Source organism: Pongo abelii, chromosome 6, assembly GCF_028885655.2.
Source record: "Pongo abelii isolate AG06213 chromosome 6, NHGRI_mPonAbe1-v2.0_pri, whole genome shotgun sequence".
NCBI lineage: Eukaryota > Metazoa > Chordata > Mammalia > Primates > Hominidae > Pongo > Pongo abelii.
The window spans coordinates 43,236,216-43,249,291 of record NC_071991.2 but is presented as its reverse complement, the minus strand read 5'-3'; the positions used below and the strand labels follow the sequence as shown (position 1 = coordinate 43,249,291).

Genomic DNA, 13,076 nt, shown 5'->3' with positions numbered 1-13,076 from the left:
CAGCTCTTAACTGGAAAGCACTCCTTGAAATGATTTGTAACTCTGCTATAAAAAGCTTTCCCTCCAGCTAAAACTTGCACTTCTTTCAAGTTTGATGACAAACACACTACTGGCAAAGGCGAGGGTGTATTCATGAGCACAGGCATATGCCCCGGCACACGCACACACCCCCCAAACACTCCCACCTCGATTCTCTTATTTTAAAAAAAGGAAAAGTGAATCTTTCCGAGCATTTCAATACAGTTTAAAGCAGGTGGAGGCCTCCAGCCAGGTAACGTTAAGAACTGCCCCTTGGTGCCCACTTTGATTTCCGGCGCCTGTATTTGGGACGGGCACGTGGCAGGTGCTTGATCATTCTTTTGAATTCTATACTGCTGCATTCAGTCTTTTGATGGCTGACCTTGCTTATAACAATAATGTGAAAAACAATCCTAATTTCATTAACAGCCAAAAAAAAAAAAAAACCAAAAAAACAAAAATCACTCCTCAATCCTGCCAAAATATCTAGTCACTTCCGCTCAGTCTTCTTTCTGCACTTTTCTTTACTTGTCCACGGAAGGAAACCTCCTCCAATGTATGGGAAGACACTTTCCTGGCCCCATTGCTCTGTGATGGAGAGCTAGCAGGCTACCCGTGGGGACCTGTTTGGCCTTGTTGTTATGATACTTACAGTACTTAAAAAGAAATATTTATTATGCTAACGGGCTCAGGCCTCCAAGTCTTGCCAGAGGCAGGGCTCTGGCCCCTAAATTGGTTTCTGAGTTGCTGGGCTGGCTGCAATTAGAACCGGCTATACCCTGCAGAAGGGCAAGGGTTAGATTAAAGCCCTGAGAAGTATGTGGAGAGAGACTCCACTACCTAACCTTCCCAACTAGAGTTTTAGAGACTTTAAATGCCACATACATTTAAGCGGAAAAGGCAACATTACATAATGTGGACAAGCAAGGCACCAAAAAGAATGTTAGCATTCTTATAGGGTGACACAAAGTGCAGAGGGACAGTGAGCCATGTTCTCTTAGGGTATCCATTACTTCCTAAAGATTAGCGGGCTTGGTAAACTAGATTAACTCATTCAGATCCAGTACAGGAAACAATAAAACTCACTTTGCATTTGTTTACAAACTGATTTCACTTTTGGTTTGATTTCATTATTTCATTAATTGCTTTCCCTATTTACTGTTAACTACTCACTCTTAACCTTCTCTAGTTTGCACCATCTCATGATAGCTTGACCTTGTAGTATGACTTTTTACTTCTAACCTGGGAAAAATGAGCTAATTCCTATAGTCTGGCTGTTTTATTATTTTCTGGTGCTAGTTGGATGGTTACATTACAAAGTTAATACATAACAAAGCACATTAAAGTTATCAGAAGACTTTTTTAAACCCCAGGAGTTGGTAGTGCCCTTGGCTGAAAAGAGAGAAGAGATTTAAAGCAATTAAGATATTATAAGTATTTATGACACATAAAATGAATATTTGTGTTTGCAGTGCTAAGTGTTTGTAATCCTCCCAAGGAGTCTAGAGAGAAATGAAGACTCTGCAACAGTATAATTTAGCCATTAGGACTGACTCGGCTATGGACAAGTCACTCAATTGTAACCACTTGCCCCAACAATTCCATTGAGGAAGTAAGAAAACACATCTATATTCTCTTTACTTTAGAGGTAGGCCACCCTGTACCATCTTTTAGTAAAACTACAATGCGTCATCTTTCATGTTCATGTCACTTGTTCTTACAATATAAATGGAATCCCATGGTTTGGAGAAAAGTCAATTTGGAAAGCAAGCCATTTCTCCATTCTAGTTTGTCCAATATTTTTATTGGAGGTGTTCTTCATTAAACATAAATGAAGGTGCCCTTTGAGGGGCATGTGACAATGTCCCCTCTTATTTAGACCTCAGCAAAATCAAAACATAATGGATTAAACCTGTATCTGTCAAAGTATTATTTACAATCCAAAGGTCTTTTAGATCTAAAGCATAACAATCAGAGTGTGACTAAGATAGTAAAGACAGAGTGCAACACTGAATCCTGACGTTTAACATGAACTCTAGGAAAGGGAATCTAAACTACTGGACTCTGGCAGTGTTGACCCAGGGAAGAGGCCCATGGGGTGGTTTTCTATAGAGAAGAAAGACAGAGACAGGTGTTGCTATATCCATGACATCATGCTCACCAGGGTACAGTCCATCTTATTAGATACCTGACACAGAAGGAGATGCTCTTGCTCTATGATCCCCAAAATTTAAGCCTATGTCGTTATAAGTGTATATTTATTTATAAATTATGCTTACTTACTATTATTAGCTGATAACTTAGGGCACAACATACTCTTAGAGCCAGATCATCCTTAACAATGGGTCTTGTAAATCCCTATCTAAAAGGTTTTTTAGTAATTATATTTAGTGTATATAATTATTATAATAATAATTTTTTTTTTTGAGACAGGATCTCTCTCTGTTGCCTAGGCTGGAGAGCAGAGGCACGATCTGGGCTCATTGCAACCTCCATCTCCTGGGTTCAATGATCCTCCTGCCTCAGCCTCCCAAGTAGCTGGGATTACGGGCACGTGCTAGCATGCCTGGCTAATTTTTGTATTTTTAGTAGAGATGGTGTTTTGCCATGTTGGCCAGGCTGGTTTTGAATTCCTGACCTTAAGTGATCCACCCACCTCAGCCTCCCAAAGTCATGGGATTACAGACATGAGCCACCATGCCTGGCCTAGTGTATATAATTATATATAGTGTATATTTTTGTGGCTAATTTCTTAGATCAGAATTGACTGTTGTGTTTTTAACTTCATTGTGTGGCAGAAGGACTTGAGCAAAGGTGATTGCTCCACCCTTTTTCATACTTTCCACTTGGCTTGCATTATTAGAAGTATCCTCTGTTCATTAGTTTTTTCCAGGATTTTTTAAAATATGTTTGTGCATTTTGTTTAGCCTAAACTTGATAACATAATATAATATAATAATGTGAGGTAACAACGTTATAAACACATAACATGTAAATTCACTTACTTAAACTACAACAAGTCTCAGTGAGAGCAATGGGGTCATGCCTTGACTATCTCTGTCCTCCCACTCAACATGGAGAGGTGACATGAGAATCTCTGACTTGTACACCCCTGAGGTTGTCCATTATATGTTAGTGAAGCTTTACTTCTTTCTTATTTTTACATTAAAATGGAAACAGAAATTTCCAGTATTTTTTTCCTAGCACTCAATGGAAAGTGTTGTGTACCTATGCGGAGGCAAAGCCTTTGACTAGCAAACATTTCATTCACCATAATGACAAATCTCCTACAGTCAATTAATAAATCCATACCAGGAGAGAGAATATACTGATCAGGGATAGCAAATATTTCAGACAAACTGATAGTCTTTCATTATATACTAGCAAAATACTCCCAGATACAGGGACCTGCAAGCAAACTCGGATCCAGAGGCATGGTGTAAAGATCAAGAGCATATCATGGGTCGCCTAAATGCCAACTGGTGTCCAGGGGCCCGAGGGGTCATCATGCTCTAAATTTCAGCCAGCCAGTTTGTCCTTTGTAATGCCATGTAGCAAGCTCTTTGATCCATTCATTGTAATGCGGGGGCAGTAAAAAGACCACACAGATCTTTATAGCTGGTACATTGTGATTGATTATCTCTGCTTAATGCTTTATAAGCATTTTGGGGGAGTGCTACTAAGACGGGAAACGAGGGCTTGGGTCTCATCAGACCAGTCTCTGTTTTCTGAACTAACTCCAGTTTCCTGCAGCCCCCCTGAATAAGTCCCCGGCCCTCTTCTCCCAGTGTCGCCTTCCCAACCACAGGGCAGCTCAAAGGCAGTCTGAACCAGGAAGCCTTTCTTCTCTCCCATACAATGATTTCTCCTGCCTCTATACTTTTATAGTACTTTGTGCCTAGTACAGCTTTTGTTACCTTTATGTGAGTTTCTTTCTCCTTCATTCAAAGGTAAACTCCTTGAAAGCAAAGACCATGCTTTATATTCTTCCAAACACAGGGTGCAGCACCTTGAAAGGCAAGTGCACAGTAGCCGCTTCTAGAAAGGTATTAAATTGGCCATCCAACTTTGAGGTTCCTGGGCACCCTTTTCGGCTACGTTCTTTTCAGATTATTAAACAGCTAATGTTTCAGTTAATACCATAGAAGATCAAATTGCCAAACACATGTTAACTGTATTCAACATGAGTGTCTATATAAACTTAATGAATTATCTGTGTCGACTTGATTTAGAATTCAAATTGCATTCATATTTTCTAAAAAAACAGTTCAGTCACTTTCACAGTTTGAAAGGAAAAGTCTTTCAAAACGTGCTTTAAAAAGTCACCCCAAATGCTTTGGCATCAAAATGGGCCTTGCAGAACAACTATTCTGATGCATAAAGGGTGAGCTAATCAACTATTTGATAGCCTTTGGCATACAAAGGTCTTACAAACTAAGGAGAGCACATTTGCAGTGCACAATGGGTGTGACAAAAACTTTGTTCAAAAGGTTCCAGTGAAGCCTAATGTCCTACAGGCTCCATCGTCCTCAAAGCCTAATGTCCTACAGGCTCCATCGTCCTCAATTCTTGAGTGCTCCTGAACTTCTTCTTCTTCTTTTTCTTTTTTTCTTTTGTTTGAGACAGAGTCTCGCCCTGTTGCCCAGGCCGGGGTGCAGTGGTGCAATCTCGGCTCACTGCAACCTCTGCCTCCCAGGTTCAAGTGATTCTCCTGCCTCAGCCTCCCGACTAGCTGGGATTACAGGTGCCCGCCACCATGCCCAGCTAATTTTTGTATTTTTAGTAGAGACGGGATTTCACCATGTTGGCCAGGCTGGTCTCAAACTCCTGACCTTGTGATTCACCTGCCTCAGCCTCCCAAAGCGCTGGGATTACAGGTGTGAGCCACCGCACCCAGCCAAGTGTTCCTGAACTTCTACAACATGCCACTGTTTGGTGTTACAGCAACAGTAGCTTTCCCATAGAGAATATTGACACCTACAATGGCTCAACACCATGAATGGCCCATGGCCATCAGAGCTGAAACAGTCTTGCTGGCATAGGCAATAAGCCTCAGCTGGGAGTCCTGAGCCCAAGCAGTGCCTGACTCCAGGTTGACTCACCACGCGAGCCTGGGCCAACCACTTCACTTGTGTGTTCTTCACTATCTCCATTGCTCCAGAAGAGGAATAATCCCTACTGCACAGGGAGGCCCAGGAGATAAATCGGAAAATATTGGTAAAACTCCCTGAAATCTCCGCTAGAAAAGTGTGGTTGAAAGATAATTACACGCCAGTAGATTTTCCCAAGGAAATTATGCAAGCAGGGAAAAACTGTTCAGTCAAGAAATACTGTCCAATGTGAATTAGTTCCTAAAATATCCTAAGTAGATAATATAATGTTTTTCTATTTTTCACATTAAGGAGCTAAAGCAATTTTTTAAAACACTGTTTCGCAGTCTAAAAAAATTTTTGAAAAAATGTTTTTAATTAATTAATTATTTTTTAGAGACAAGGTCTCACTCTATTGTCCAGGCTGGAATGCAGTGGCTGGTGTGAGTATAGCTCACTGCAGCCTGAAACTTCTGGGCTCAAGGGGTCCCCTGACCCCTGCCTCCTGAGTCACAGGGACAGGGGTGCACCAACACACTCAGCTAATTTTTTAAAGTTTTTGAAGAGATTGGATCTTGCTACATCACCCAGGTTGGTCTTAAACTGCTGGCCTCAAAAGATCCTCCCACATTGGCCTCCCAAGGTGCTGGGATTACGGGTGTGACCCACTGCACCCAGCCAGGAATAGTTTTCATAAGCAGACATTAAGAATACTATAGCATTAGTATAATTACTAATGCTATAGCATTAGTATAATTACTAATGCTATAGTATTAGTAAGACATTAGTATACTATAAGAAGCAACTCAATAAACCTTGTAAACTGTTCTGTGCACGAGATCTGGACTTAGTCATATGACGCTTCATATGTAATGCTACTATAATTCCTAGAGTGAAGAGTAATTATTACAGAAAATAATAGCTTCCATACTCCTTAAAATAGTGGTGTCATTTACCCTCGTTTGTTTTAAGATTGTTATGATGAAGAAGCCAGTGGATACACAAAACTCCTTGAATAGAAAACAGATTATAGACTAAGCATGGTGGTACATGCCCATAATTCCAACACTTTGGGAGGCCTACGCAGAAGGATTGCTTGAAACCAGGAGTTTGAGGCCAGCCTGGGCAACATGGGGAGACACCATCTCTAGAATAAATTTTTAAAAATTAGCCAGGCATATTGGTGCATGCCTGCAGTCCTAGCGACTCAGGAGGCCAAAGGGGAAGGATCACTTGAACCAAGGAGATTGAGGCTATAGTGAGCCATGATTGCACCACTGCACACCAGCCTGGGCTACAGAGCAAAATGCTGTGAAAGGAAGGAAGGGAGGAAGGAAGGGAGGGAGGGAGGGAAGGAGGAAATCAAAGACAGAGAGACAGAGAGAGAGAGAGAGAGAGAGAGAGAATAGACTTCCACCTCTTGTTAAGCATTAGATGACTGTTTTCCACATAAGCCATTTTCCTCCCAATTCTTAGTGGTCACCACCAAAGCTCTGGTGTCTGCACTGTGCTGTCCTTGATCCAACTCTTAGATGTGCTAGATATAAATTTGCTTTTTCACTGAATCAGCATGTGTTACATGTTTGCTTCTTCTTCTCAAATTGCTTTGGTTTTCTGCACAAGTATGCTTACTTTGACTAAGCCAAGATGTCCCACCTTCTGGATGGCCTTGGTCCGTCTACTGGTCCCTGGGAGCCATGATAGAGCAGGGAAGGATCTGTTCCCAAATTGATATTTGATTGTTATTTTTGGATCTCTCAAGTAAATTACAGGAGAACTGATTTTCTGTAGTGACCTCCTACACCTACTCAACCTTTTATGTTGCTCTAACTTGGTTTTATTTCCTTCTATGTTTAGGGTTTTTGTATATGTGCCATGGGAGATTAATAGAGCTGATGGAAATCAGGTTGCCTAATTAGAGGGAGTTTTGGAAGCTCATACAATCAAACTTAATTTCTTATTTAAGATTGACAGATAGAGTTATTTTGCAGATGTAGCTTTGGATGTACTCACTTGTCATGAAGACATGAATTACCTTATCCTATAAAGAAGAGGAACTCTTTCCACTTGTATCATATCTTTAAGATGGCTGTTCACATACAATGCCAAATTGTCTCTCGTGTTTAAGCAAACCAGCCAACTATACTCCACTTGTGACCCAAATATCCAGTTTCATCATATCACGACTTCAAAATCATGGTTGTCTTGAACTCCAACTTGCCCATAGGGGCATTTGCTCATCCTCACCACCTCCAGGGGTGTGGTTCTCTGCATGGCCCACCCCCTTGTGTTTCTCTGCTCGACTCCTGCAATAATCCTTGGGAGACCCTCGTACTGCAGGAAGGGCACTCTCCTTGAGAACTGGCCTTGGACATGAGCCCTGTCCTCTCCTTGGCCACTTAGTTCTAAGCCGGTAACACATTCTTCCCTAAAATCCTCATATCACAACAGAGACTAACCTCCGACTTTAAACAGTTCACCAAAAACTTAGTTATGAGAGAAGGAAAGTGTAGCCTTGGACTGGAAGTGGTGAGTTTCAGGGTCCCCGGCCTGTCTTTCAGGACCCTGTCGCTCAGTCTGTGTGATTCCCCCAGGCTGGCTCCCTGCTCATGCTGCTTCCCCTCCTCCAACACATGGACCTCTAAGGGACTCACTGTCCCCAGTTGCCCTCAGGCCCTGAAAGGAAAGTTCCTTCCCTTACTCAGAGTACCCTCTCTTCCTCCCTTATTTTTCACAGCTGAACATCAGCCTATTCCCAGTTAGACTGACGGTGAGAAAATTTCTTTCCACTAAAGTAAATCCACCAGAAGAAAAACTACATCAGAAAATAATATTTAAGCCTCCTTACGTGATGAGTTATTCTGACAGATATCACCGTGTGGGGGACATACCAAGTGCCTGGCTGAGCTGCTGTTCTGGGGATGTTCTTCCTTCCTCAGTCCGCAGGCCTCAGCTCTGGAGTTCTGGAAGACAACTCCACACATAGAGTCGCACACACAAAGCTACAAGAACAGGCAACAGCTAACAGCAAAGGGCCCTGAAAGTCAGACAGGCCTAGAAATGCTGGAACATGCACCCCCCTCCCTCGCAGACAACTATGTCTCCCAGACAGAAGTTTGGCTCATTCCTTCCCCAAAATTTATGTTATCAAATAGAACACTTAACTTCTCGGTCTAAAACATCTGTGTTCGAGTTAATACTGACTTCACATTTCCCTCTAGAACAGTGGATGAATATTTGATTTACATTTCTGTAAATAAATGGCAGACTCAAGTGGTTTTCCCAGACCAAAAACAACAATTTGCCTCTGAGGTAAATTCATGTCCCCACCCTTAGAGACTGGAAATTGCTTGCAGCTTTAAATGTTTTCCTTCTTTTCCCAGCTACTAAAGATCAAGTTTCTAACAATATCTTAGGGCCAGTGCCAGCGAGGGTAACCCACTGCATGTCTGTAGAATTATGAGAATCATGGCTATTTTGGGGGGCTCCACTGACTGTTCAATCATAGATGCCAGTGGTTCTCAAATGTGGACCCCAGAGAAGTAGCATCACCTGGGAACTTGTCAGACATGTGAATTTCCAGGTTTCATCTCAGACCACAGAATGAGAAATTCTGGAGGTGCAATCCAGCAGCAGTATTTTAGCAAGCTCTGCAGGCACATCTGAACGCTGGTAGACACCAACCATAGCAGAAAGTTTCAACAAGAATGAATAGTTCCATGGGCAGATTCATTGGGAAGACGCACATAATATCTTCCAGGTGCAGTTTCTGGGTTCTGGTCCTGTCTTTGGATCCGGGTAAGAGGGGTCCGGCCCAGTGGACCCAGATCTCACAAACTCTGCCACAAAAGATGCTTGATTTTTCTTCTCTGGGCCAAAAAATTTTAGAAATCTCAGTAAATACTTGAATGAACCAGGATTACAGAAGCAGACAGTGTGAGCTGAACAGAACCCCTAGGCCAGAGAAAGCAAGGGTGAGAATGATTGACAGTTGGGGGAAGGGGAGCTTTGGGGAGGGATATGATTGCCACCTCTGCCCTAGGAGAGCAGAGAAAGAGTGCCTGCTTGTCTTTAGGCTGGTTGTCCCCCACTGTCCACAGTAGATGTCTAGCGGACCAATTCCTCAGATATCTGTATTCTTTCCTTCTACTTAAGTGATGTGGTTCTAGGAGGCCCTTAGAACTACTCAGAAATGCTGAGTCAGACAAGTGAGGCGTAAGGAAAAGGTCTCCATCCCCATCTGTCTCCCTAGGAAGCTGAATCACTGATCATCCCAGGTTACCCAGGACAGCACAGAAATCCTGAGCTAGAACACAGTTTCCACCCTACTGTGTCCTGGGAGGCTGTGCAACCCCCTAGGCTGAGGATAACAGGGCTGGCCTAGGGGAAGGCATTGCCCCCAGATCACATGGGTGACTCCCAATGAGTAGGCTATAGGGCCATGGGTAAGAACGCAAGGCAGGTGGAGTAAATTAAATATTTTGGCATGTAGTCTATGGGCCTTCAACGATGCTCTTCTCCCAGCCCTGAAAATGTTAAAGGTATGCCTAGAAATTATTTAGAAATTAAATTCAGCTCTATTAATTAAGTGTTGAGTACCCACCATGTAGAAGGCATGGTGCTCAGTTTCACGGCACACACAAAGATGAGTTAAGTCTATGTCTGTCCCCAAGCCCTGACTAACTGGTAGCCAAAGGCAACCATGAGCACTGCCAACTTACCACACCCAAGGTGTAATAACAACTCCAAGGTAGCTATAAAGAAACCCCTAGGGAAAAACACACAAAGGAAGACGGACGCTTGACCTTGAAAATCCAAAAAGCTCCTGGGAAGACATGGCATTTCAGCAGATCTCTGTGTTGCTTACCAACCCAGACTTTCCTCCAGACTCAGGAGCCACCCTGGGAGAATGCCTCATTTCCTGTCCTTGCTTGACATAAAGAGTAGGCAGCAGAAAGTGGCTTATAAAATCCAGTGCCTGTCCCCAGACCTATGAATTTACCTCAGGCTCCAGAGGGGAGTTTGGAAGGCCTGGCCAACAGTGAGGGGCCCAATCCTGGGGATTGCTGTATTTGTGCTTGGCTCTTGTTGGTAGACACAGGAAATTATTATTTTGTGCTACATCTAACATAAAATGCATCTTCTCAGAATGCCTTTATCATATGCAGGAGTCACCTTGTAATCAAAAAACATGCCTCACAATGCATTTTCTTCTGCAACTGTCTAGGAGGCTAAAATCTTGTTTCCACATTGCAGGGTCATGAACAAAATGAATGAACTCAGACATCGGCAAACTGTGGCCCAGGCACCAAGTTTGTAAACAGATATTTACAAACTATCTGTTTGTAAATAAAGTTTTATTAGAACGCATCCACACCCATTCATTTAAAGATGGCAGAGTTGATAGTTGCAACAGAAACTGCAGGGCCCAGGAAGCCTAACATATTTATAGAAAAAACTTGCCATTCCCTCACTCATTCAAAGGCAATCAATAGGCAAAAGGAAAAAGCCTTTAAATCTTCACCAAATTCCAATATCTGCCCCAAGTAGCTTTACTTATAGTTCAAGGTTGGAGAATTTTATAACTTTAAACAAATGAAAGCCAGAAAGTGAGGCAGAAGGCAGACAGCATCAGTCAAAGTCCTGGAAGAAAATAGAATTCCCCACAGATGGTTTGCATGAAGAGACTTTAATAAAAAAGTCACTTCCAGAAGTATAGACAAAGTTAAAGGAAGGAACAAGAGATGTTGGAGCAGCCAAAGGCAGGCAATAGAAAGAAGCCATTAGCACCCCTTGGGCAGAAGGGACCAGTGCAGGAAACGGTGTTCCTGGGGCCAAGGAGGAAGGGCCACCCTGCAGGAGCTGTAGTCATGCAAGGGCACAGCTGCCAGCAGCAAGGCAGCCTCCAAGCTGGCGGGAATGGAGAAGAAATGCCTCACACTCTTTATCTGTCCCCCATTTTATACTGCTGCTTCCCACTGGAACCCAGGCAATACATTCCAAAGTCGTCAAGCTCCTGGGAACAGAGAAGGGCAGAGATAAGATACGATATGTTGGGGAGGTGAATGACCAGCACATAGACCCGAAAAAACATGATGTGAAGATTAAGAAATGTTGCCTATATTGATTAGGTTTTCTATTGCAAGTAGAGAAACTCGATTCAAACTCACTTATATAATGAGGAAATGTATTAACTCACATTACAGGGAGACCAGAGGTTAAGGGGCTTCAGGGAGAATTGATATAGTAGCTCTCAAATGTCATCAAGGGGATATAAGTATTTGCATCTCCCTGCTCTATCCATCTCAATAAGGTCAACATTATTCCAAGGCTGGTTTACCAGTAGCAATTAAGAAAGCATGTCTCCTTGTTCACATCTGGACATGGTGAGGCAGAGGTGGAGATGAGGAAATGAACAGTGTTTAAGGCATTTTCTCTCCATTCCCACCACTTTGAAGCTGTGTTTTGGTGTCCTTCTGTAACTATAGTGTCACATACATATATATGTGTGTACATATATACAAACACACATATATGTGCATACATGTATACATACATATATACACACATATGTGCATATACATATACATACACATATGCATACGTGTATATATACATACATATATGTACATACATACACATGCATATATGTATATATACATGTATACATGCATATACATTAGTGTTATACACACATCTATGTATATACATATATATAAAAATTCACATATATTTGTATATTTTTTCTTTCCCTCTCTTAGATTTTTAAAGCTATCCTGAACTCTCCTTATATTTCATTTTCTCTGGCTAGCTTAGGCCTGACAATTCTAGAACCAATCATTATCCAGGGGGATAAATTACTAATTTAGACTAATCATCTGAAGGAAGGATGAATGGGAGTATGGGCGTTGGGAAGCCCATGACATAAGGTATCGATAGGAGCACCATATTATTATCTCCTTTCACATGCATTTCCTCTCTCTGCACCCCATTGTCTATAGGTGTTTATCACTCAGATCTTCATCAGACACATTAGGCTCCTTCTGGCAAACTGTGGGATGATGGTACCTGCTCTTGTTCAGAGTTAAAACATAATTCCTTACCCAAGCAGTTCATGTGACTCCAGAAAAAGCCAAAAGATAACTTCTGGAAAAAGAGAAAGTAGCCATGTCTAACTAAAGATCCAATTAGACTTTCTCCCAAATCTTTGGTAAATCACTCTTCCTTTGTGGTTTAACTTCCTCCTACATAATTAAGATATATAATGGTTGCAACCCCACAGCAAGAGAAATTACATCATGTGGGCTCAGACAGTTTCACAGCTGAAATTAATTTGAAAACCTTTTAAGAGGTGTTAGGTGTTTTTCACACTTTTCCCTGCACCTGGTAGTTGTTGGGTCCCATTGGTGAAATCTCCCTTTGGTCTTTGATTGATGGACTTTACAAGGCAAACATAGAGCTTGCCTTCATATAGATTTCCCTCTTCATCATGGGCACACAATTGCCACTGATCTGATCCTAACCTTCATCCTATCCAAAATGGCCTAAGATTTTAATCTAGTTTTTACAGGAAAGGGTCAAAAAAATAACTTACCTATTGTTCCCAGATGTCAAGACACTGAACAGAGGCATGCTGCGGTAGAGTGTGGTGAAGATCCTTGGCAGTGACTTGTCAGTGGTACGTGGCTTCCTGAGATCAGCGACTGTCAGAAAGGCATAGCCCCTTCTTATGCAACAGAATTCCCATTGAATGGATAACCAGCCAACTTTGTTTAAAGCTTCATTGAAACTGGGAGGCTCTTTATTTTTCCTACATATTTTTAATATTTGGCTGGGCTGATGAAATTGTTGACCCTGGCTCATGGACCAACATAGATTCCCTACTCACCTCAGGATTTAAAAACAAAATACCCATTACATGGACAGGCACAAGGGCAGGAGTCTTGGTGGGTGTTGAAATATCCATTT

At 42.1% G+C, this 13,076-nt stretch overlaps 1 long non-coding RNA gene across 1 annotated transcript in view; it reads right to left on the bottom strand.

The window, feature by feature from the left end:
- The window catches only part of LOC134761722 (uncharacterized), a 70,561-nt gene extending 57,697 nt beyond the window's left edge, over positions 1–12,864 (bottom strand). Inside the window, exon 1 of the long non-coding RNA XR_010140786.1 lies at positions 12,703–12,864. This is a non-coding gene — a long non-coding RNA (uncharacterized LOC134761722). The remainder of the gene's footprint in view (positions 1–12,702) is intronic.
- Between the last annotated feature and the right edge of the window lie 212 nt (positions 12,865–13,076).